Source organism: Capra hircus, chromosome 28 (assembly GCF_001704415.2).
Source record: "Capra hircus breed San Clemente chromosome 28, ASM170441v1, whole genome shotgun sequence".
Classification (NCBI taxonomy): Eukaryota; Metazoa; Chordata; class Mammalia; order Artiodactyla; family Bovidae; genus Capra; species Capra hircus.
In genome coordinates this window covers 16,027,877-16,050,288 of record NC_030835.1, presented here as the reverse complement: position 1 = coordinate 16,050,288, position 22,412 = coordinate 16,027,877, and the positions used below count along the sequence as shown (strand labels likewise).

The following is a 22,412-nucleotide window of genomic DNA, read 5'->3' as shown; positions in this document are numbered from 1 at the left end:
TTCAGTTTTGCAAGATAAGAAGAGTTCTAGAGATTGGTTGCACAACAATGTGCATATGTTTAGAACTACTGTACACTCATAAAAGGGTAAGATGATAAATTCTTCTTTGTGTATTTTACCACAAATAAAAAGAGAGAGAGAACTAATCAAAATAGATCTTAACCTGCTAAATATATTGAATTCAAACAGTCTGCTGCTTTTCTCTTCTTTCAAAAATTAATTCAAGCTTTATTGGTGATCTCTGTTGAAAAAAACTGATGCACCACAGACAATAAACAAATTTATTGCTTTGATCAATTTCATACAACTGAAGAACCTAATATATTGGGGGGTAGCTAATGTACACGTGAAGAAATAGAAAGTATAGACATACCTCATTTAATTGAGTTTCACCTTTATTATTTTGGCTGTGCTGGTCTTCACCTTCCTCTAGTCTCAGTGAGCAAGGCCTACTCTCTAGTTGTGGCACACAGGCTTTTCATTACAGTGGCATCTCCTGTTGCAGAGCATGGGCTGTAGGGCACACAGGTTTCAGTAGCTGTGGCACATGGGTTCATTAGTTGCAGTTCCATACAGGCTCAATAGTTGCGGCCCAGGGGCTTAGCTGCTTCGTGGCAGGTGGGATCTTCCCAAATTAGAGATCAAACCCGTCTCCCGCACTGGCAGGTGAATTCATTACCACTGAGAAACCAGGGAAGTCCCCATTTTTTCATTATTATACTTGTTATGGCGGTCTCTGATCAGCAATCTCTGCTGTTAATATTATTTGGGGGCATCACAAATCGTGCCCGTGTAACACAACAAATTTCATAAACGTTGCTCTGTTCTGACCAATCCACCAACCAGCTGTTTCCCCATCTCCCTCTTCTAAAGCTTCCGTATTCCCTGAGACACAACAATATTGAAATTAAAAACCCTACACTGGCCTCTAAGTGTTCAAATGAAAGGAAGAGTCACATGTCTCTCACTTTAAGTCAGAAGCTAGAAATGATTAAGCTTAGTGAGGAAGGAAGTCAAGAGCCAAGGCAAGCTGAAAGCTATGTCTTATGCAGGAAACAGTTGGCCAAGTTGTTAATGCAAAGGAAAAGTTCCTGAAGGAAATTAAAAGTGCTACTCCAGTGACACATGAATGATAAGAAAGTGAAACAGCCTTACTGCTGATATGGAGACAGTGTTTGTGGTCTGGGTAGAAGATCAAACCAGCCACAACATTCTCTTAAACCAAAACTTATGCCAGAGCAAGGTCCTAACTCTACTCTATTCTGTGAAGGCCGAGAGAAGTAAGGAAGCTGTAGAAGAAAAGTTTGAAGCTAACAGAGGTTGGTTCACGAGGTTTAAGGAAAGAAGTCATCTCCGTACAAGGTGAAGTAGCAAGTGATGTAGAAGGTACAGCAAGTTATTCAGAAGAAGTGGCTAAGACAATTAATAAAGGTGGCTATACTAAACAACAGATTTTCAATGTAGACAAAATAGCCTACTATTAGAAGAAAATGACATCTAGGACTTTCATTGCTGGAGAGAAGTCAAAGTCCAGCTTCAAAACACAGCCTGACTCTCTTGTTAGGGGCTAATGCTGTTATCAAACCAAATTCAACCTGTCTAACAGACAGCAAAGCCAATCTAATGACACCAAGCTGTGGTGAAGAAAAGTACAGCACTTGTTACATGGCACCAAGCAAGAACAGGTAACTCATGCTCAAAAGACCAAAACTCCCTGCTGGCTTTCAGGCAAAGGTTTTTAAAGGCAACATTAGAATTGAGGGTTGCAGAGTGCATGATCAGCTTATGGGCTTTTTTTCTGATTGGTCGATGATGAGGTAACAGGATGACATTTTACAAATTTTAATCATCAACCTTCTGGTTCCAACCAGTCTAGGGTCTGTGAAAGATTCTTTAAAAGATGGGACTACCAGACAACCTTACCTGCGTCCTGAGAAATCTGTATGCAGGTCAGAAAGCAACAGTTAGAACTGGACATGGAACAACAGATTGGTTCCAAATTGGGAAAGGAGGATGTCAAGGCTTTATATTGTCACCCTGCTTATTTAACTTATATGCAGAGTACACTGTGCGAAATACCGGGCAGAATGAAGCACAAGCTGAAATCAACATTACTGGTAGAAATACGAATAACCTCAGATACACAGATGACACCACTCTTATGGCAGAAAGCGAAGAACTAAACAGCCTATTGATGAAAGTGAAAAAGGAGTGAAAAACCTGGCTTAAAACTCTCAACATTCAAAAAAACTAAGACCATGGCATCCGGTCTCATCACTTCATGGCAAATAGATGGAGAAACACTGGAAATAGTGACAGACTTTATTTTCTTGGGCTCCAAAATCACTGCAGATGGCGACTGCAGCCATAAAATCAAAAGACACTTCCTCTCTGGAAGAAAAGCTATGACAAACCTAGACAGCATATTAAAAAGCAGAGACATTACTTTGCCAACAGAGGTCCATCTAGTCAAAGCTATGGTTTTTCCAGTAGTCATGTACAGATGTGAGAGTTGGACTATAAAGAAAGCTGAGGGACGAAGAATTGATGCTTCTGAACTGTGGTGATAGAGAAGACTCTTGAGAGTCCCTTGAACTGCAAGGAGATCAAATCAGTCAATACTGAAGGAAATCAGTCCTGAATATTCATTGGAAGGACTGATGCTGAAGCTGAAACTCCAATACTTTGGACACCTGATGTGAAGAACTGACTCATTGGGAAAGGCCCTGATACAAAGAAAGATTGAGGGCAGAAGAAGAAGGGGACGACAGAGGATGAGATGATTGAATGGCGTCACCAACTCGACGGACATCAGTTTGAGTGAGGTCTGGGAGCTGGTGATGGACAAGTAAGCCTGGTGTGCTGCAGTCCATGGGGTTGCAAAGAGTCAGACATGACTGAGCAACAGAACTGAACTGCATCTAAGGTCTAGTGCTTATGGTTAGTATACAGTCACCATCCTACATCTGGGTGGGGATTTTAGTTTCTGCAGAACAACTCAAAGATATGTCATATTGTTACGTATATCCCTTCAGGAGGAACTAAGAGTCTTGTGATTCTGTTTTATCACTGAACTATAGCTTAAGCTATCATTACTTTTTTTGCTTGATTGCTTTTCCTTTGTTTCTGCATTTCCTCACTTCTCTAATTAGTAACTACTTGAGTCTGCTCTGTGGAATTCTGCCTCCTAGGGAAGGCCTAGGAGACTAAAACGTTTTCTACAAACAAGAAACAGGGCTTATGTACTTGGTAAGGCCCCACAGGGTCCTGCTCGGTTTCAAAACGGTCGGTGACTTTAAGTCAAAACCAACAATCATTTACTGATTCAAAAATCTTAGGGCCCTTATGAATTATGCTAAGTCTACTCTGTCTGTATTCTATAAATGGAACAACAAATGGACAGAAATGGTAGGGACCTAACAAAGAGAAGATATTAAGAAGAATACAAAGAAGAATTATACAAAAAAGATCTTAATGCCCAGGATAAACACAATGGTGTGATCACTTACCTAGAGCCAGACATCCTGGAGTACGAAGTCAAGTGGGCCTTAAGAAGCATCACAACAAACAAAGCTAGTAGAGGCGATGGAATGTCAGCGATTTCAAATCCTGAAAGATGATGCTGTTAAAGTGCTACACTTAATATGTCAGCAAATTTGGAAAACTCAACAGTGGCCACAAGACTGGAGAAGGTCAATTTTCATTCCAATCCCAAAGAAGGGCAATGCCAAAGAATGTTCAAACTATCACACAATTGCACTCATTTCATATGCTAGCAAGGTAATGCTCAAAATCCTTCAAGCTAGGCTTCAACAGTATGTGAACTGAGAACTTCCAGATGTACAAGCTGGAAGTCAAAAAGGCAGAGGAACCAGAGATCAAATTGTCAACATTTGCTGGAACATAGAAAATGAGTTCCAGAAAAACATCCACTTCTGCTTCACTGACTACACTAAAGCCTTTGACTGTGTGGATCACAACAAACTGTGGAAAATACTTAAAGAGATGGGAATACCAGACCACCTTACCTGTCTCCTGAGAAACCTGTATGCAGGTCAAGAAGTAACACTTAGAACTGGACATGGAACAACACACTGGTTCAAACTTGAGAAAGGAGTACATCAAGGCTGTATATTGTCACCCTGTTTGTTTAACTTATAGCAGAGTACATCATGCAAAATGCCAGGCTGGATGAAGCACAAGCTGGAATCAAGATTGCCAGGAGAAATATCAATAACCTCAGATATGCAGATGACACCACTCTTATAGCAGAAAGCAAAGGAGAACCAAAGAGCTTCTTGATGAGGGTGTAATAGGAGAGCAAAAAAGCTGGCTTAAAACTCAACATTCAAAAAACTAAGATCATGGCATCTAGTTCCATCACTTCATGGCAAATAGATGGGGAAACAATGGAAATAGTGACAGATTTCATTTTCTTGGGCTTCAACAAAATCACTATGGATGGCGACACCAGCCATGAAATTAAAAGATGCTTGCTCCTTGGAAGAAAAGCTAAGACAAACCTAGACAGCATATTGAAAAGCAAAGACATTACTTTGCCAACAAAGGTCCATATAGTCAAAGCTATGGTTTTTCCAGTAGTCACATACGGATGGTGAGAGCCAGATCATAAAGAAGGCTGAGTTCTGAAGAAATGATGCTTTCGAACTGTGGTGTTGGCGAAGACTCTTGAGAGTCCCTTGGACAGCAAGGAGATCAAACCAGTCAATCTTAAAGGAAATCAACCCAGAATATTCACTGGAAGGACTGATGCTGAAGCTGAAGCTCTAATACTTTGGCCACCTGATGCGAAGGGCTGACTCATTGGAAAAGACCCTGATTGGGAAAGATTGAAGGCAGGAGGAGAAGGGGACAACAGAGGATGACATGGGATCATATCATCAACTCAACGGACATGAGTTTGAGCAAACTCCAGATGATGGTAAAGGACAGGGAAGCCTGATGTGTTGCAGCCCATGGAGTCGCAAAGAGCTGGACACAACTGAGCAACTGAACAACAGTACTCTGTCTGTGCTCTGTAAATGGAACAACAGAGCCTGGACGACAACACATCCGTTTACATGGTTTACTGAATATTTTAAGTCCTGTGTTGAGACCTATAACTCAGAAAAAAAGATTCTTTTCAAAATATTGCTGTTCATTGACAATGTACCTGGTCAGCTAAGAGTTCTGATGGAGATAGACCAAATTAATGTTTTCATGCTTGCTAACACAACATCCATTCTGTAGCTCATGGATCAAGGAGAAATTTTGACTTTCAGGTCTTATTAAAACAGGAGGGAAGGAAATAGCCTCTAAAAGTATGACATAGCCCTTGAGGATAAGACACAAACTGGCCAGAACCAGCTAGGTCCAAGATGCAGAAGATTTGATTTTCATGAATCTTGAGCCTCATTATATGCTCACTGCAATATTAATACATTAGCATCTAAATGACACACCTACAGTATCACTGGTGTCATGACACTTTGGAGGTTAACCATAAAAGGTCAAAAAGTGAGCAGTGGCCCAATTCCTGGAAATCTCTGCCCCTTCCCCAAAATCCTCCCACTCCTTAAAACTAACCACACACTCTATCTGTGGAGAGTGTTTCTCCTAAGGCCATTCTCACCTTTAGAGATGGACTGTAGTCTGTCTATGGACTGTGTATCTAGATAAATCCACTTCCTATCTATCGCTCTGTCCCTCACTGAATTCTTTCTGCAATGAGACATAGAGAACCTGAGCTTCATTAAGTTCTGAGACCAGGCGTGTGATCTCAATTAAAAGACAATGGGATCAGTCTCAATCTGGGTGTGCAGTTTCATTATTATTTAAGAAACACATTTTGTAAAGCCATAGCTGCCATGCTGCTTGCATTGCTGGTTAAGTGATAGAATTTCTGTCATGCGGGAGGCCCAGGTCTGATTCAGAATGTGCTGCACACCCCTTCAGGGCTTCTCCGATGGCTCAGCAGTAAAGAATCCACCTGCAATGCAAGAGATGTAGGAGATGCAGGTTCAGTCTCTGGGTGGGGAAGATCCCCTGGAGGAAGAAACAGCAACCCACTCCAGTATTCTTGCCTGAGAAATCCCATGGACAGTGGAGCCTAGCAAGCTACAATCCAAAGGGTCGCAAAGAGTCAGACACAACTGAGCTCGCACACACATAGCTGCTATAGATAGTAATTCCTCTAATGGATCTGGACAAAGCCAAGTGAAAACCTTCTGGAAAGCACACTCATCATTCTAAATGCCATTAAGAGTATTTGTGAGGAATTCTTTGGTGGTCCAGTGGTTAGGACTCTCATTGCCAAGGGCCTGGGTTCGATCCCTGGTTGGGGAACTAAAATCCCATAAGCCATGAGGCGTGATCAATAATAATAATAATAATATTTGTGACTCATGGGAACAGGTCAAATACCAGGAGTTTGGAAGAGGTTTATTCCAACCTTCATGGATGACTGAGGGGTTTATGATAAAACTTGAACAGATAAGGAGTTACTTCTACAGATGAGCAAAGAATGTGGTTTTTTGAGATGGAATCTACTCCTGGTGAACATGCTATGAAGACTGCTGAAAAGATTTAGAATACTGCACAAACTTAGTTGATAAAACAGTGGCAGGTTTTGAGAGGGCTGACTCCAATTTTGAAATAAATTCTACTGCGGGTAAAATGCTATCAAAACAGCATTGCATAGTACAGAGAAGTCATTTGTAAAAGGAATAGTCACTTGATGTGGCAAAATTCGTTGTTCTCTTATTTTAAGAAGTTATCACTACCGCCCTAAGCTTTAGCAACCATCACCTCGACAGCCTGAAGGCTCACTCTGCAGCAGACCCTCCAACAGCAGAAAGATTACAACTCACTGAAGGCTCAGGTGTTGGTTAGCATTTTTTAGCAATGAAGTCTTTTTTAACTAAGATATGTATATTTGGGGGCGTTTCTTGGTGGTCCAGGGTTAGGACCTTCACTGCCACGGTCCTGATTCAATCCCTAGTCCGGGAACTAAGATCCCACAAGCCTGACAGTACAGTGAAAAGAAGTGTATTTTTTAGATATAACGCTATTTCATACTTAGAAGACTACAGTATACTGTGTATATTTACAGTATATTATACAGTATATCATATAGTAAATTATATTTACTCATATCCAGTGGCATACAAAAATTCAGTTGACCCACTTTATTGCAGTATTCTTTTTATTTATTGTGGTGCTCTGGAACCAAACTGCCTATAAATATCATTACTAAGATTTACTGAAAACAATGAAGATTTAACCTAAGATATGCAGTCCCCAATACTAAGATGAGAGCTTAAAAAAGAAATAATTATTACTATTCATATTTAATACAAACTTTGAAATCTGCATTAACTTGTATTAGCCAAATTTCTGAGGTTTATTTAGAAAGGGTGGAGATAAGGAAACTATAATTAAAAAACTAAGAAAGAATCCTTCAGAGGAAGTATGTGCTTCATAGGGTTATTGTAAAGAATAAATGAATCATTGCATGTAAAGTTTGAGCAGAGTGGCTGGTACATGGTATTGCTCAACAGAAGTTACTGTTGGAGAAAACCTCCATTTTCTCATGTCCCTATTTTTCCCTCTTAAGCCAACATCATCAAAATTAGTTTGACTGTATTTAACACAAACATGTACAAAATTTAAAACATGGGTTTGGGTGGACTTTGGGAGTTGGTGATGGACAGGGAGGCCTGGCGTGCCACGGTTCATGGGGTTGCAAAGAGTTGGACACGACTGAGCAACAGAACTGAACTGATGCAGTTCACAAAGTGATTTTTACAATCACTATAACTTAATACTTACAACAGTTCAATGAAGAAACAAAGGAAAACTAAAATTTGAGTGCCTACTACATGACAGCTATTATACTGAGAATTAACATGTAGTATTTCACTTAATTTGTTCAGGTAGGCTATTATTATCCTAATTTCACAGATAAGAGAATTAAGGTTCAGAAATACTTTGTAATTTGACCAACTTCACACAGCAGCATTAAATTGAAGGGCTGAGATTTGAATTCTGTCTAGCTCCAAAATTCATACTCTGATCACTAAAAACTATTTTCAGCCCTATAAGAGTTTCTCATTCTCTTATTCAACTATTCTTTCATTCACTCCCTCACTCAATCAAACAAGTCAACAGTGCCAGCACACTACTATAAGCTACTGATATAAAAATTAATAAAACAGCATCTGCCCTCATACCCTAGAGGGTGTGTATGTCTGAAGGAGGGATGGATGAACACAAATCAACCAGAATACAATTAAGTAAGAACTCAATAAAAGTAATATAAGCCGAATGCTACTGAAATATGGAGGGTAAATACTAGCTTGGGGGAATAAGAAAAAGCACCATAGAAGAAACAGTTTCACCTGAAATTTTTTAAATATGTGATTACAACTTGATAAAGAGCATCTAGACAAAAGCCTGAAGCTAACACCACACTTAAAGGTGAAATAACACTTTCCCCCTAAGGTTAGGAAATATACAACGAGGCTGTATATTGTCACCCTGCTTATTCAACATATATGCAGAGTACAGCATGGGAAATGCCGGGCTGGATGAATCACAAGCTGGAATCAAGATTCAGTTCAGTTCAGTCGCTCAGTCATGTCCAACTCTTTGCGACCGCATGAATCGCAGCACGCCAGGCCTCCCTGTCCATCACCAACTCCCGAAGTTCACTCAGACTCACATCCATCGAGTCAGTGATGCCATCCAGCCATCTCATCTCAGTCGTCCCCTTCTCCTCCTGCCCCCAATCCCTCCCAGCATCAGAGTCTTTTCCAATGAGTCAACTATTTGCATGAGGTGGCCAAAGTACTGGAGTTTCAGCTTTAGCATCATTCCTTCCAAAGAAATCCCAGGGCTGATCTCCTTCAGAATGGACTGGTTGGATCTCCTTGCAGTTCAAGGGACTCTCAAGAGTCTTCTCCAACACCACAGTTCAAAAGCATCAATTCTTCGGCGCTCAGCCTTCTTCACAGTCCAACTCTCACATCCATACATGACCATAGGAAAAACCATAGCCTTGACCAGATGGACCTTAGTCGGCAAAGTAATGTCTCTGCTTTTGAATATGCTACCTAGGTTGGTCATAACTTTTCTTCCAAGGAGCAAGCGTCTTTTAATTTCATGGCTGCAATCACCATCCGTAGTGATTTTGGAGCCCCAAAAAATAAAGTCTGACACTGTTTCCACTGTTTCTCCATCTATTTCCTATGGAGTGATGGGACCAGATGCCATGATCTTCGTTTCCTGAATGTTGAGCTTTAAGCCAACTTTTTCACTCTCCTCTTTCACTTTCATCAAGAGGCTTTTTAGTTCCTCTTCACTTTCCGCCATAAGGGTGGTGTCATCTGCATATCTGAGGTTATAACCAAGACATATATCAACAACCTCAGATATGCACATGATACCACCCTTATGGCAAAAAGTGAAGAGGAACTAAAGAGACTCCTGGTGACAATGAAAGAGGAAAGTAAAAAAGCTGGCTTTAAATTCAACATTCAAAAAGAACTAAGATCATGGCATTCAGTCCCATCACTTTATGCCAAATAGAAGGATAAAAAGTGGAAACAATGACAGATTTTATTTTCTTGGATTCCCAGATCACTGCAGACAGTGACTATAGTCGTGAAATTAAAAGATGCTTGCTCCTTGAAAGGAAAGCTATGACAAACCTAGGCAGTGTATTAAAAAGCACATCACTTTGCCAATAAAGGTCCATATAGTCAAAGTTATGGTTTTCCCAGTAGTCATGTACAGATGTGAAGAGTTGGCTGAGTGCTGAAGAAATGATGCTTTTGAATTGTGGTGCTGGAGAAGACTCTTGAGAGTTCCTTGGACTGCAAGGAGATCAAACCAGTAAATCCTGAAGGAAATCAACTCTGAATATTCTTTGGAAGGACTGATACTGAAGATGAAACTCCAATATACTGACCATCTGATACGAAGAGCAGACTCATTGGAAAAGACCCTGATGCTGGGAAAGACTGAAGGCAAAAGAAGGGGGCGGCAGAGGATGAAAAGATTAAATAGCCATCACCAACTCAATGGACATGAATTTGAGCAAACTCCAGGAGACAGCAAAGGGCAGGGAAGCCTGGAATGCTGCAGTCTATGGGATCGCAGAGTCAGACATAACTTAGTGATTGAACAACAACAAACAAGAACTGTCAGGAAGTATTTAACAGGAGGCTTCCTGTGTGCTGTTTTGGATCAGTCAGGAATTCTCTGCTCCTTATTAATTCCTGAATACTCAGGAATTAAGAGGAGAGGCAAGCCTCTCCCGGGGGCTGAAGAATCCAGGCATTTCCTTCATTAGTTTTTCTATACAGTGATGAGTACCCTCTTCCTTCTTGTGAACCATATGGTAAAAGTGATTGTTTACAACTCTCTCTCTCTTTAATATGGATCGTCTATGTTTTGTAAGTCTGGAATTTTAATCTTTATCTTTGCTGAGAATAACTACCTTGTAAGATAGTATATATGCCTACACCATGTTGATTAAAACACCTTTGTTCCATCAGAGCTCTGGTCTCCATGTCTTTCTTTCTTTCTCTCTCTCTCAGGCTATTTCTTTGGAGCGCAGAGGCTCTCTGAGTTCACTTTCCTGCCCAGGCTTCTAAGATCCTCTAGAGACGGCGCTCTGCGCCTTCACCCCATCGAGAGGGCGCCTGAGGCCTCCGTGAACAGAGCAAGCCTCGTGCCAGGGGCTGTATTGGCTTTCTGTGTAAACCAGGGAATATCAGCCTCTCTCTCTCCTTTACTTTCTTATCGTTGACTCCGGACCACCAGGTTCCGGTCCATTAAAGGACCTCAACAAGGAACAAAGCAAGGAGGTCTGCTGTCATTATATTTGATATCAGCAGTTCTAGGCACTGTAATTAGCAAGAAAGAGGAATAAAACACATACAGATTGGAAAGGGAGAAATAAAACTCTATTTGCAAATGACATAATGTCTATATAGACAATCCCAAGGAATGTACAAAAACACTCCTAGAAGTAATAATAAGGTCACAGGATATAAGATCAACACACAAAAATCAATCGATTTCTATATACAGTTGACCCTTGAACAACACAGGGATTAGGGAAGCAGACACCCTGAGCAGTGGAAAATCCCTATATAACTTTACAGTCACCCGCCAGTATCCATGGCTCCATACCCTCCCATTCAACTGAAGGAAGAGTATGTAGTATTACAGTATGTATTTTTTTCTAAAAATCCATATATAAGTGGACCTGTATTGTTCAAACCTGTGTTGTTTAAGGATCAATTGTACTAACAAAAGATGTGCAGAAATCGAAATTAAAAACATATTACCATTTACAATCACTCTAAAAAATTAAATACTTAAGCATATACACTTACCAAAAACATGTACAGGGTCTGTATGCTGAAAGTTAAAAAATGCTGAAAGAAAGAGATCAAAGAAGACATAAATAAACAGGCTTGTTCATTGACTGGAAGACTCAACATGATAAAAATGTCAATTCTCCCCAAATTAATATATAAGTTTCATGCAATACCTATCAAAATCCTAGTAAGGCTTTTTCAAGACTTAAACAAATTTATTCTAAAATTTACATGGAAAGGTACAGACTCTAAAACTGCTAAAACAATCTTGATAAAGAATAATAAGTGAAAAGAATTATTCTACCCAATATCAAGCTTATTACAAAGCTCTAGTCATCAAAAGAGTGTGATACTGATACATAGATTAATGGAACAGAATAGAGAACCCCAAATTTAGGACCTACATAAATATTCTTAGGGCTTCCCAGGTGGCTCAGTGGTAAAAGAATCCACCTGCCAATGAAGGAAGACATAGTTTGATTTTTGACAAAAATGAAAAAACAATTTAAAGGAAAAAGGAAAACCTTTTCAACAAATAGTGCTGGAGCAACTAAAATTCCATTGCAAAGAAATTAATTAAACTTAAACTTCATACCTAATATAAATATTAAATCAAAATTATCAAGAACTTAAATGTAAAATATAAAACTCTTACGAAAAAATATAGAAGAAAATCTTTGTGATCTAGAATCAGGCAAAGAGTTCTTAGACTTGACACCAAAACCTTGATTCATGAAGGAAAAATGGATAAATCTGACCTCATCAAAATTAAAAACTTTTATACAATAAAAGCCCAGGGGAAAGAATAAAAAGAAAAGCTACAGACTGGGAGAAATTATTTGCAAACCACATATTCAACAAAGAACTAGTACTCTGAATATACAAAGGTCTATCAAAACTCAACAGTAAAAAAATCAAACTATACAATTAGAAAATAAGTACAAGACAAAAGATCCTTCACCAAAAAGGGTATACAGTTGGCAAAAAAAAATGTGAAAAGATGTTTAACATGTTTAAAGATGTTTAACAGCCACTGCTGCTGCTGCTAAGTCGCTTCAGTCGTGTCCGACTCTGTGCGACCCCATAGATGGAAGCCCACCAGGCTCCGCTGCCCCTGGGATTCTCCAGGCAAGAACACTGGAGTGGGTTGCCATTTCCTTCTCCAATGCATGAAAGTGAAAAGTGAAATCGCTCAGTCGTGTCCGACTCTTCACAATCCCATGGACTGCAGCCCACCAGGCTCCTCCATCCATGGGATTTGCCAGGCAACAGTACTAGAGTGGGCTGCCATCGCCTTCTCCATTAACAGCCACTGCTGCTGCTGCTAAGTCACTTCAGTTGTGTCCGACTCTATGCAACCCCAGAGACAGCAGCCCACCAGCCATTAGGGAAATGTAAATCAAAACCACAAAGCATCTATCATCTATCAGAATAGCTAAAATAAAAAGTAGTGACAACACCAAATACCCAAAAGCGTGCAAAGAACCTGGATCACTGGTACACTGCTGATGGGAATGTAAAATTTATTTTACTGCCGCTCTGAAAAACAGTCAGCCAGTTTCTTAAAAAACTAATCATGCAACTACCATACAACCCAACAATTATATTCCTGGACATATATCCCAGAGAAATGGAAACATGTTCACATAAAACTTGTACACAAATGTTCACAGCAGCTTTGTAACAGCCCAAAACTGGAATCAGCCCAGATATCTTTGAACAGGTGAATGTTTAAACAAATGGTGGTATAGGCATATCAGAGAATAATTCTCAGCAATAAAAAGGAAACAAAATATTGATACATGCAACAACCTGAATGAATCTCCAGGAAATAATGCTGAATGGGGGAAAAAAAAAGGGCAAGCCCCCCAAATTATATAGTATAGGATTTTATCTGAGGCTTCCTGGGTAGCTCAGCTAGTAAAGAACCCACCTGCAATGTAAGAGACCCTGGTTCAATTCCCGGGTTGGGAAGATCCCCTGAAGAAGGGGTAGGCTACCCACTCTAGTATTTGCAGGCTTCCCTGGTGGTTCAGATGGTAAAGAATTTGACTGCAGTGCGGGAGACCTGGATTCAATCTGTGGGTTGGGAAGATCCCCTGGAGGAGGACATGGCAACCCACTCTAGTATTCTTGCCTGGAGAATCCCATGGACAGAAGAGCCTGGCAGGCTACAGTCCATGGGGTCACAAAGAGTCGGACATGACTGACTGACTAAACACAGCACAGCAGAGGATTCTATTTATAAACCATGCTGGACCTTAGTTCCCCAACCAGGGGAACTAGATAATGTTGGGAACTAGAACCTGAACAAGTTTAGTGCCTTAGGCTCAAACAGCAGGTTCACCATCATCAATGCCACTAGAAACAGGTTTCGATCAATGTGTCAGTCACAGGTAAAAAACAGCACTGGGCAAAGTCAGGGTAACAGAAGAATTTTTGACTTGTTGGGGAATATAGAGTAGTTTAGACTGGCTAACATAAGAAGACAGTGGAAATCTAACTAGAAATAAAACTAGAATCACAGGTCACTCTTTGATAGTCCATAGAACATCACTGAAAACTGTTGAACAGGAAAGTGACAAAAAGCAAAGTACAGCTTTTGACTCAGTTTTTTTAAACTGGCTGCTATTCAGTGAAGCTCAAGGAAAGCCAATACACTGCCAAGACTGGTGGGACACTGGAGGCGCCCAGGTGCAAAATTTAAGGAGGCCCTCACTCTCAAGTAGGGTTGTACTTACACAACCCTAAGAGTGAATACTTCCTTAAATTTTGCACTTGCACAACCCCTAGTATTCTTATTTTGTGAGCTAAGCACCTCATTTGCCTCATTTATAATGGCCAAAAAGTAGAAACAATCCAAATGGATAAAAGAGAATGTGCTTTATTCATATAAGGGAATACAGAATATTTTTGGTGATAAAAAGAATGAAATACTAATACACGCCACAACATGGATGAACCTTGAAAATACTATGCTGAATGAGAGAAGTCAGTCACAAAAGACTATATATTGATATTTTATGATTCCATTTGTATGAAATGTTCAGAATAGGTAAATCTACAGAGATAGAAGTAAATTAGTAGCTCCTAAGGGAGGGAGAGTATGAGAAGGAGAATAACTGCCTATGGATATACAGTTTCTTTGCGGGGTGATAAAAATGAAATAAAATTGATTGAAGTGACAGTTGCGTGACTATGAACACACAGTAACTTCTGAATTGTACACTTTAAATGAGCAAGTTGTATAACATGTTTGTTATATCTTGATAAAATTTGTTTTTAAAGCAGATGTTTAGCAACTATCTATTGAAATAAAGCAAAAAAAGTATGAAAGTCATTGTGAAATAAGAACTCCAAATTGAATTTTTAAAAGCAGTTGTTGATTCTCTTCATGAGTTGTTAAGAGGAAGCACAGAAAAAAACTCTAAATCAGACTTCTATAGTTTGCCCAATTAAAATCATAATCAGAGTTTGGTTCATAAAGATTTCCTACTCAAAATAACTTGCTAGCAGGCAATTTGTGACTTAAACAGTGGTCTTGACTTATAAAGCATATTCATGTATGTGTCTGCTATAAACCATCAATTAAAAAAAGATAAACAACTTACAAATATACTATATGGCACTGTCTCCAAAACAAAAATAAATAGAATTTGGATAGCCTTTTCTATAGATGTATTCTCTAAGGAGAAAGACTGAAAACTGAACCTCAAACTGAATTCTGCTTTCCCACTAATTCTCATTAAACATAAAAAAAAAAGTGTTCTTATTTTTAATATTGATAAGCCAACTTAAACACTTTAGCGAAGATGTGATCAAATCAGTGACCGACTCGGCATTAATCTGGACATTAGAATTTTTTCAGTATTATTTCTTCTGGGAACAATACTGTTTACTATCAGCTAAATACTTAAGTACTTTTTATGATTTTCCTAACTCCATACCCAGCCATTCCTCCTCTTTCCAATGCTCAGCAATGTATGTCTGGAAAATCCCTTTACTTAATACCCACAATTCCCAGAACATTTTCCTCAGCTTCTGCCCTCTCTCACCTTTTATTTGATGCCTTCACTTGCAGGTACACCCAAACTTTAACAGGACAGGGAATTATCTGCAGCTATCAGTAATGGAAAGGTTCTAGAATGGGATGGTAAGTTATATGTGAGCAGCAATTCCTAGGCTTTTCTCTACCTTCTGTACTTGGCCACTCTGACACAGTCTTTAAGGCAGATATTCTACCTTGGTATCTCTACCTATTCCTCTCAAGTGGTGCCCAACAGAACTTTCTGCACTAATGGAAACGTTCAGAATCTTCACTGTGTGATATAGTAGACGCATGTGACTACTGTGTACTTGAAATGTGGCTGGTACAACTGAAGGACTGAATTTTTACTTTAATTTTAAAAGCCACACGTGGCTAGTGGTCTGCATACTGAACAGCACAGCTAGCCGAGAGTCCTGCAGAGACTAAAGCTACTGCTGTAATGCTAAACCCCTTCGCTGGTGTCCAGCCACCCAATCAGGATCCTGCTAGTCCTGTCTCCTGGAAGATGTTCCCTGCATCCCCCAACTTGATGAGATGACCCTACATAATGAATAAATGAATCATCTGGAACCACAGTATGAGTATCTGCCTAATTTTCTATAGCTCCTACCACCTCAACTCCTGCTGCTTTGAGCTTGGAGTTACCACCTTCCTTCAGGTGCTGCACATTTGATCACTGTTTCTCAGACTTTAAGGTATTTATGAATCACCTCGGGATTTGGTTAAGATGTAGATTCTAATTTGGCATTTCTAACATGCTTCAAGGTGCTTCTATATGGTTTTAACCCTAGGTTCTTGGTTCTCCTACCCTGTGATTTGAATGGTGTTACTGACAGGTCAGCAGCAAACATTAATTCAGATCTCCTAATATAATAGTACGCTTTTCAGTCATCAAATATTTGTACCATGTAATACAGCTGCACAAAAATACCAGTTCTAAAAAAATATATATATATATCAGTTCTGAGCAGTTGATGTTATTCGACGTGATATACGTTTTTTTGAGCACACTGTTTTACAGAGGCAGCTACGACAATGAGCTAAAGACCACAATTCTAATAACTGAACAACTGGAAAGGGAACCAAGGTTTGCTTTGATTCCAAAGCTCACGTTCTTTCTGCTATGCCAACCTTCTCCTCAATGCTTAACTCAGGAATGTCTACATGTCAGGATTTCCCTTCAGAAGAGAGTCGTGAAGGAACATTGCTCCTGAAAAGTTATTGCTTCTCCCCAGGCATAATAATAATCAGAAAAAACAGCTTCTTCCATATGTATGATTAAACATCAGACACCATTAATATTTATACATTCTATTGTAGATTTTCAACCCGATCAACTTTATTTAGCTATCCTCTCCCCAACTTTTTGGTTTTGGCTGAGCGGCATGTGAGATCTTAGTTCCTGACCAGGGATTAAAACCATGCCTCCTGCTGTGGAAAGGCAGACTCTTAACCACTGGACTGCTAGAGAAGTCCCAAGAGCCTTCTTAAGCAAGTCCTCAAAATCCAGAGGCCATTATGAAAAAGATGTGACTTGTATTTTTTGTGTAAAATACAAAAAATTTAGTATCTCAATAGGCACTCTAGATAATGTAACACACTGGAGAAAATATGCATAACAGATACTAAAATACAGATCTGCATCTATATACATATAAAGAGTTCTTAGTTCTTGTTGATCAATAGGTAAAAGAAAACAATCCAATTAAAAAATACATAAAGAACAGAATAAGCAATTTCAAAAGACAGAAATATAAACAGCCCATCAAACAAAAAGATGCTCAAACTAAAAAGTAATCTGAAAACTACAAATTAAAATGTAAAAATCTGCCTGTTACATTAGTAAAAATGTACAAGACTGATATCTACTGTCAGAGGCACTTTCATAAACTGCTGGTGGAATAAAGAATGGCACATAGACTGTCTGAAAGGCAAACTGGCTGTATATTTCAAAACTAAAATCATGTAAACCTTAACAACAATTCTAGGCACCTATTCTAGAGGCATCATAGAACATTTGCACAAGAGACAAGAATATGGGATGTTCATTTCAGCGTTCCCAATAACTGCAAAAATCTGAGACAACTTAAATGTCTATAGATAAATAAACAGTTAAATAGATTACTTACATTCAAACTGAAATACAATCAGCTGTTAAAAAGTATGCACTGACAGGATGAGATTTCAAAAGCATATTGCTAACTTTAAAAAAAGCTGCAGAAAAAATATCATTCCACTGACTTTAAAAAGATATATATAGACATAGAAATTATAAATAGAAATTGCATATAATGCATACAAAAAGAACTGGAAAATTCATCAAAGAGGATAGTTCTGGAAGTGGAACCTTTGCCTCTTGGCCTCCACATAAAGTTATTATTTTTAAAGAATGTACTTTTTTTCTCTTCCTTCAAATTAAGTATATAGTTTAAACACCTGTAAGATTTTTAAATGTTTTAAAAAAGACAAACAAGGTCAACCAAAAAAATGTTTAATTTGCAGTTTTCAGATCACAGGAGTCTGCACATCTTTTTTTTTTTAACTGAAGTAGTTATTTTACAATGGTGTGCTAATTTCAGCAAAGTGACTCAAATATAGGTAAACAGGCAAGCATATATCAGACTGTTTTTCAGATTATTTCCCATTATAGGTTTTATTCCAAGATTTTGAATATCGTTTCCTGTGCTATACAGTAGGTCCTTGTTTTATCTATTTCATATATAGCAGCATGTATCTGTTAATTCCAAACTCCCTCCACTCTGCCTTCTCCCTCTGATAGTTTTCTATGTCTGGGAGTCTGTTTTTTATTTCTTTATTGGATATTTATATTTCTGTCTGTGAAACTGCTTATTCTACTCTTTGCCTAATTTGTCATCAGTCACTAAGTCGTGTCTGACTCTGCGACCCCACGGACTGCAACACAGCAGGCTTTCTTGTCCTTCACTATCTCCTGGAGTTTGCCTAACAAAAAAATAAATAAATACAGAAAAATGTTCAACCTCACAGGTAATCAAAGAGACGGAAATCTAAAGTGAGATATCACTTTTCACCTACCATGAGAGTAAATCGTTCAATGTCTATTTACTATTGCTAATAGAAATGCTGAGAAAGAAATACTTTTTTCCAGTGGATAAAACCTTTCCAGAGGGTGTGTGTAGAAAAAGTCTCCAGGCTCTCCTGTGCTGGGTGGAGTTAAAGAAAAGCTTTTAGATCATCCTCCTCCTAACACATCATCAAATGCTTTCAGTTTTCAACCCTTCTGGAGAAGTTCCCTTCTCACCCCTCAAGGCTCCTTCTCATCTCATTATCTTGCTTTAAACCTTTCTTGGAAAAATGTCTCAATGCCTCAAAAATAACTCACATAAAACATAGGCACACAGCCCACTTAGTTAAAAGGTGTTAGAAAACATGAGAATCTCATTCACACCCACGTGCTATTCCAGCTAAAATCTATATAGAGGGACTGATGCAGAAAGTCAACTCAATGGGAAAAAAAAAAAAAACAAACTGACTCACCTTCAAATCTGCATGTATTTCTTAAAAACACCTGGGACACTGCAGCTGTGTGACTCTGGGCAAGTCATTTAAAAGTTCTCAGTTTCCTCAATATAAAAAGGAGACATAAAATTTTAATTTCAACCAGGAAATCAGACTTTGGACTTTGGAATATAGTTTTAAAAATCTGAAAGCAAATATTTGTGTGTGTGCACGCGCGCAAAGTCACTTCAGTCATGTCCGACTCTTGATGACCCTTTGGACTGTAGCCCGCCATGCTCCTCTGTCCAAGGGATTCTCCAGGCAAGGATACTGGAATGTGTTGGCATGAGCTCCTCTAGAGGATCTTCCCAACCCAGGGATCAAACCCACATCTCTTACATTGGCATTGGCAGGCGGGTTCTATAACACTAGCAAAACCTGAAAGCTAATACACCAAAAAAAAAAAAAGCCCCAAACTGCAGCAGTCTACAAAGATGTTTGCCTAAATCCCTCAGTCTGCTGTAATAACCACTGCCCTATATATGAATATAGATAACCATTTCCACTGTTAAAATCATCAGTTTCTGGAAGCTTACAGATGTTAACAATTGCTTATTATAACTATTTCCCCAAGCAAAGCTCCCTATACAATTATACACAATATGAATATGGTAATTTACTCAATTCTCTGTACAATGCAAACCTCATATTTAGCATCATGCTAATATTCAAATTAGTTCCCCCATAGTGTAAATATTTGAAGGAGCAAAATCTATGAATAAAGAGAGACTGAATTTTAGTCTTCTGGCCAATTCCATGTTCAATGTCTGGCCCCCCCTATCCCCATTCCAAGGCTCCTTTACTGCAAAAAGAAAGGAGCCCTCCTTAGGTTTTCAGTTGCACAGATTTCCAACTCCAGTCCCTAATCTGCCATTTACTAGCTCCGTGATATTAGACAACTGCCTTAATGATTTAAGCTTCAATTTTCTTATCTTTAAAATTGAAGTATTAGTATCAGCTGAGTGTTGTTAAGACAAAATGAGAAAATTGAGGCGGGAAGAGGGGTGGAAAATAAATAAATGAAATGAGATATTGTGCCTAGGACATTAATAACCACTCAATGTTAGCATTTATGCTTCTTATTACTATTATTGACTTAAGAATGTTCAGTGATGTTTAAGAATACTTTTAAAGACTATTATATTATGAACTGACCCCTTAATTTTCTCAAGCTTCCATTCTAATTTTATCTCTTCTGAAAAACATAGTATGTTTTATTAATGCATCATAATTTAGAATTTGCTTAATATTTTCTAATTTTTTAATAGTTTTTTACATTTTATCCTTGTCAACTAAGTATTCCCTAGGGCCAGAATTTTGTTTCATAAGCCTGTGTTCACAAATGTATTGTGTTTACTACATTGTAATGATTTGCTACTCTATTTTGCTCTCTGAGCAATTTCAAGGCTAAAAGGAAGGCTTACTTGTATTTGTATCCAGAAGGCTTAGTTATCAAACACAGAGAGGTCTCAATAAATGTTTGTTGAAAGGATAAATGAATGAATTTATCTTTTCCCCCAACCCCTGCAATGCCTTGCACAGTACTCTACACATAATAGGAACTCAGTAAAGCTTCTTAATGGATTCATGGAGAAGTCTTTTGGACTCAACCACATAAAGCTTTATCTTGCCTCAGAAAATCATTTCAACTTTAAAGATTAGCTACTAACATTACAAATTAAAAGTTTTAATCTAACATATATCAAATAAATAGGTTCAATGACTAACCACAACAAAGCTAGCTCTAGAAGGATTAAAATCCATTATTCTAATTAATGAATTTGCGAACCTCAACATGGAAAAATCCAGTTACATAATCAAAAGAGAGGTTATGCTTTTGCAAATTTAAGCGTACCAAAAATAGTGAGAAAAATTATCAGAAAGCTTGCATGTGTAGATAGAAATGAACAAATTATTTTTCATGCCTGAATTGAAACCACTGTTTTCATTAGAAATAAGAAAACTGGTCCAAACCTGTCTCTAGAAAATACTCCTTGAGACTCAGTGTAAATGCTTTGCCCTAGCAGTGATGTAACTCCTAGAAGACTCCTTTTATTTCCAGACTGACAGATATTCAAAACTCTGTCTCCTAAAATAAAAATTCGTTCATTTCTTAAAAGGCAAAGAACCTCAACAGACACAAGGTTTTATATTCAAGTAACTAAAACTATCCCTAGTGCTCAGCCTGGTGCTTCTGCAACAGACACATTTTCTTAGTTTTTAAATCATATTCATGGAAGGTTTAAAAGTCGTACTACAGATTCTTTCACTGTATGATCTAAACTGAGTTTACACCGCATATATAATTTCATAAGTACACCGTAAAGAAATTCTACACTTGAATGAATCAGGAAAGAAACGTGAGCTTTGCACACACCCCCTTCTTCCAACTCAATACGCACATCTTAGTTTTTTTTCTCAAGAATTTCTCTCTCCCGCCCCCATCCCACACGTTATTTCAGAGCAGGAATCATTCATTACCCCATTCATAGTCTCTCCACCGAAAGAACCTTTCCAACTAATACTATTTCACCCGGACCCTCCATTCACATCTCAGGGTCCGTGGGGGATTTCTTTGGAAAGGGCGGGGGGCGGTGAAGTTCCGGGACGCCACCATTCCCGCCAAGCCCTTTAGGAACCAGGTCTTAGCGCGCAGTCCGGGACTAGTCTCAGGCGGACCCCAGTAAACTGCGAAGGTCTGACACCGCACCCGCCGCTCCACCCCCGCCCCCCGCCCCCCGCCCCATCTCCGCCAGGGCAAAGCAAACCGGGCCCAATCTCTGGGCTCCCATTCAACATACCCTCCTCCTCGCTGTACCCCATTTCTTCCCACTTATTCCTCGGCGTAGCCCGGTCTCTTTTTCCAATTCTGACTCCCCATAACCATCTTGCTCCCAACACGCACACCCTCCTATACTCCTGCCCCTGCCCCTTGAACCCTTCTACACCCGGGTTCCTCCCCCTTGGACCTCGCGGCAGCTCCAGCCCTTCCCGCGTGCCCTGGTGCAGACCGGCGCCCTGTCCTTATAACCACTGGACCTGGGTCCCACCCAACACGTCACACGAGGGCCCATTTCTCCCGCGACCCGACCTTCCCCACCCCCTCCCTAGGCGCTACCCCACCAGCACCCTGTTACCTCCGGCCCCGCCCCCCTGAGGGTGTCGCACTCACCACTTCTGCCGCCGCATCCCTAACCGCCGCGGCTGCTATAGCTACAGGGAGCCAAGGCAACCAGCTCTCGCGACAGTTTCCACAGCTACGGCGAGAACAGCCGGGAAGAGCCTCTCGCAAGAAAGTAAATGAGTCAGGCTCCAGACGGCTAAGTATATCTCGCGATAGTGTTGTGTAAAATGGCGGCTGTAAGGCGCTTCGGGGGTGGCCCGGAAAGGTTTGGAGGTGGGCGAGGGCGGGGAAGGATCTTGAACTGGCGGGAGAG

The 22,412-nt window shown here is 39.5% G+C and overlaps 1 protein-coding gene across 3 annotated transcripts in view; it reads right to left on the bottom strand.

Moving 5' to 3' along the window:
- Window positions 1-22,287, bottom strand: part of USP54 (ubiquitin specific peptidase 54) — a 129,155-nt gene extending 106,868 nt beyond the window's left edge. The window contains exons 1-2 of one of the 3 annotated variants that reach the window (XM_005699208.3): window positions 22,148-22,287; window positions 11,406-11,447 (exon numbers count right to left, since the gene is read on the bottom strand). The gene's annotated coding sequence lies outside the window, so the exon portion shown is untranslated. Of the gene's footprint in view, window positions 1-11,405; window positions 11,448-18,954; window positions 18,977-22,147 lie in introns of those variants that run through there. The other 2 variants (XM_013975606.2, XM_018042202.1) reach the window with 2 other exon arrangements.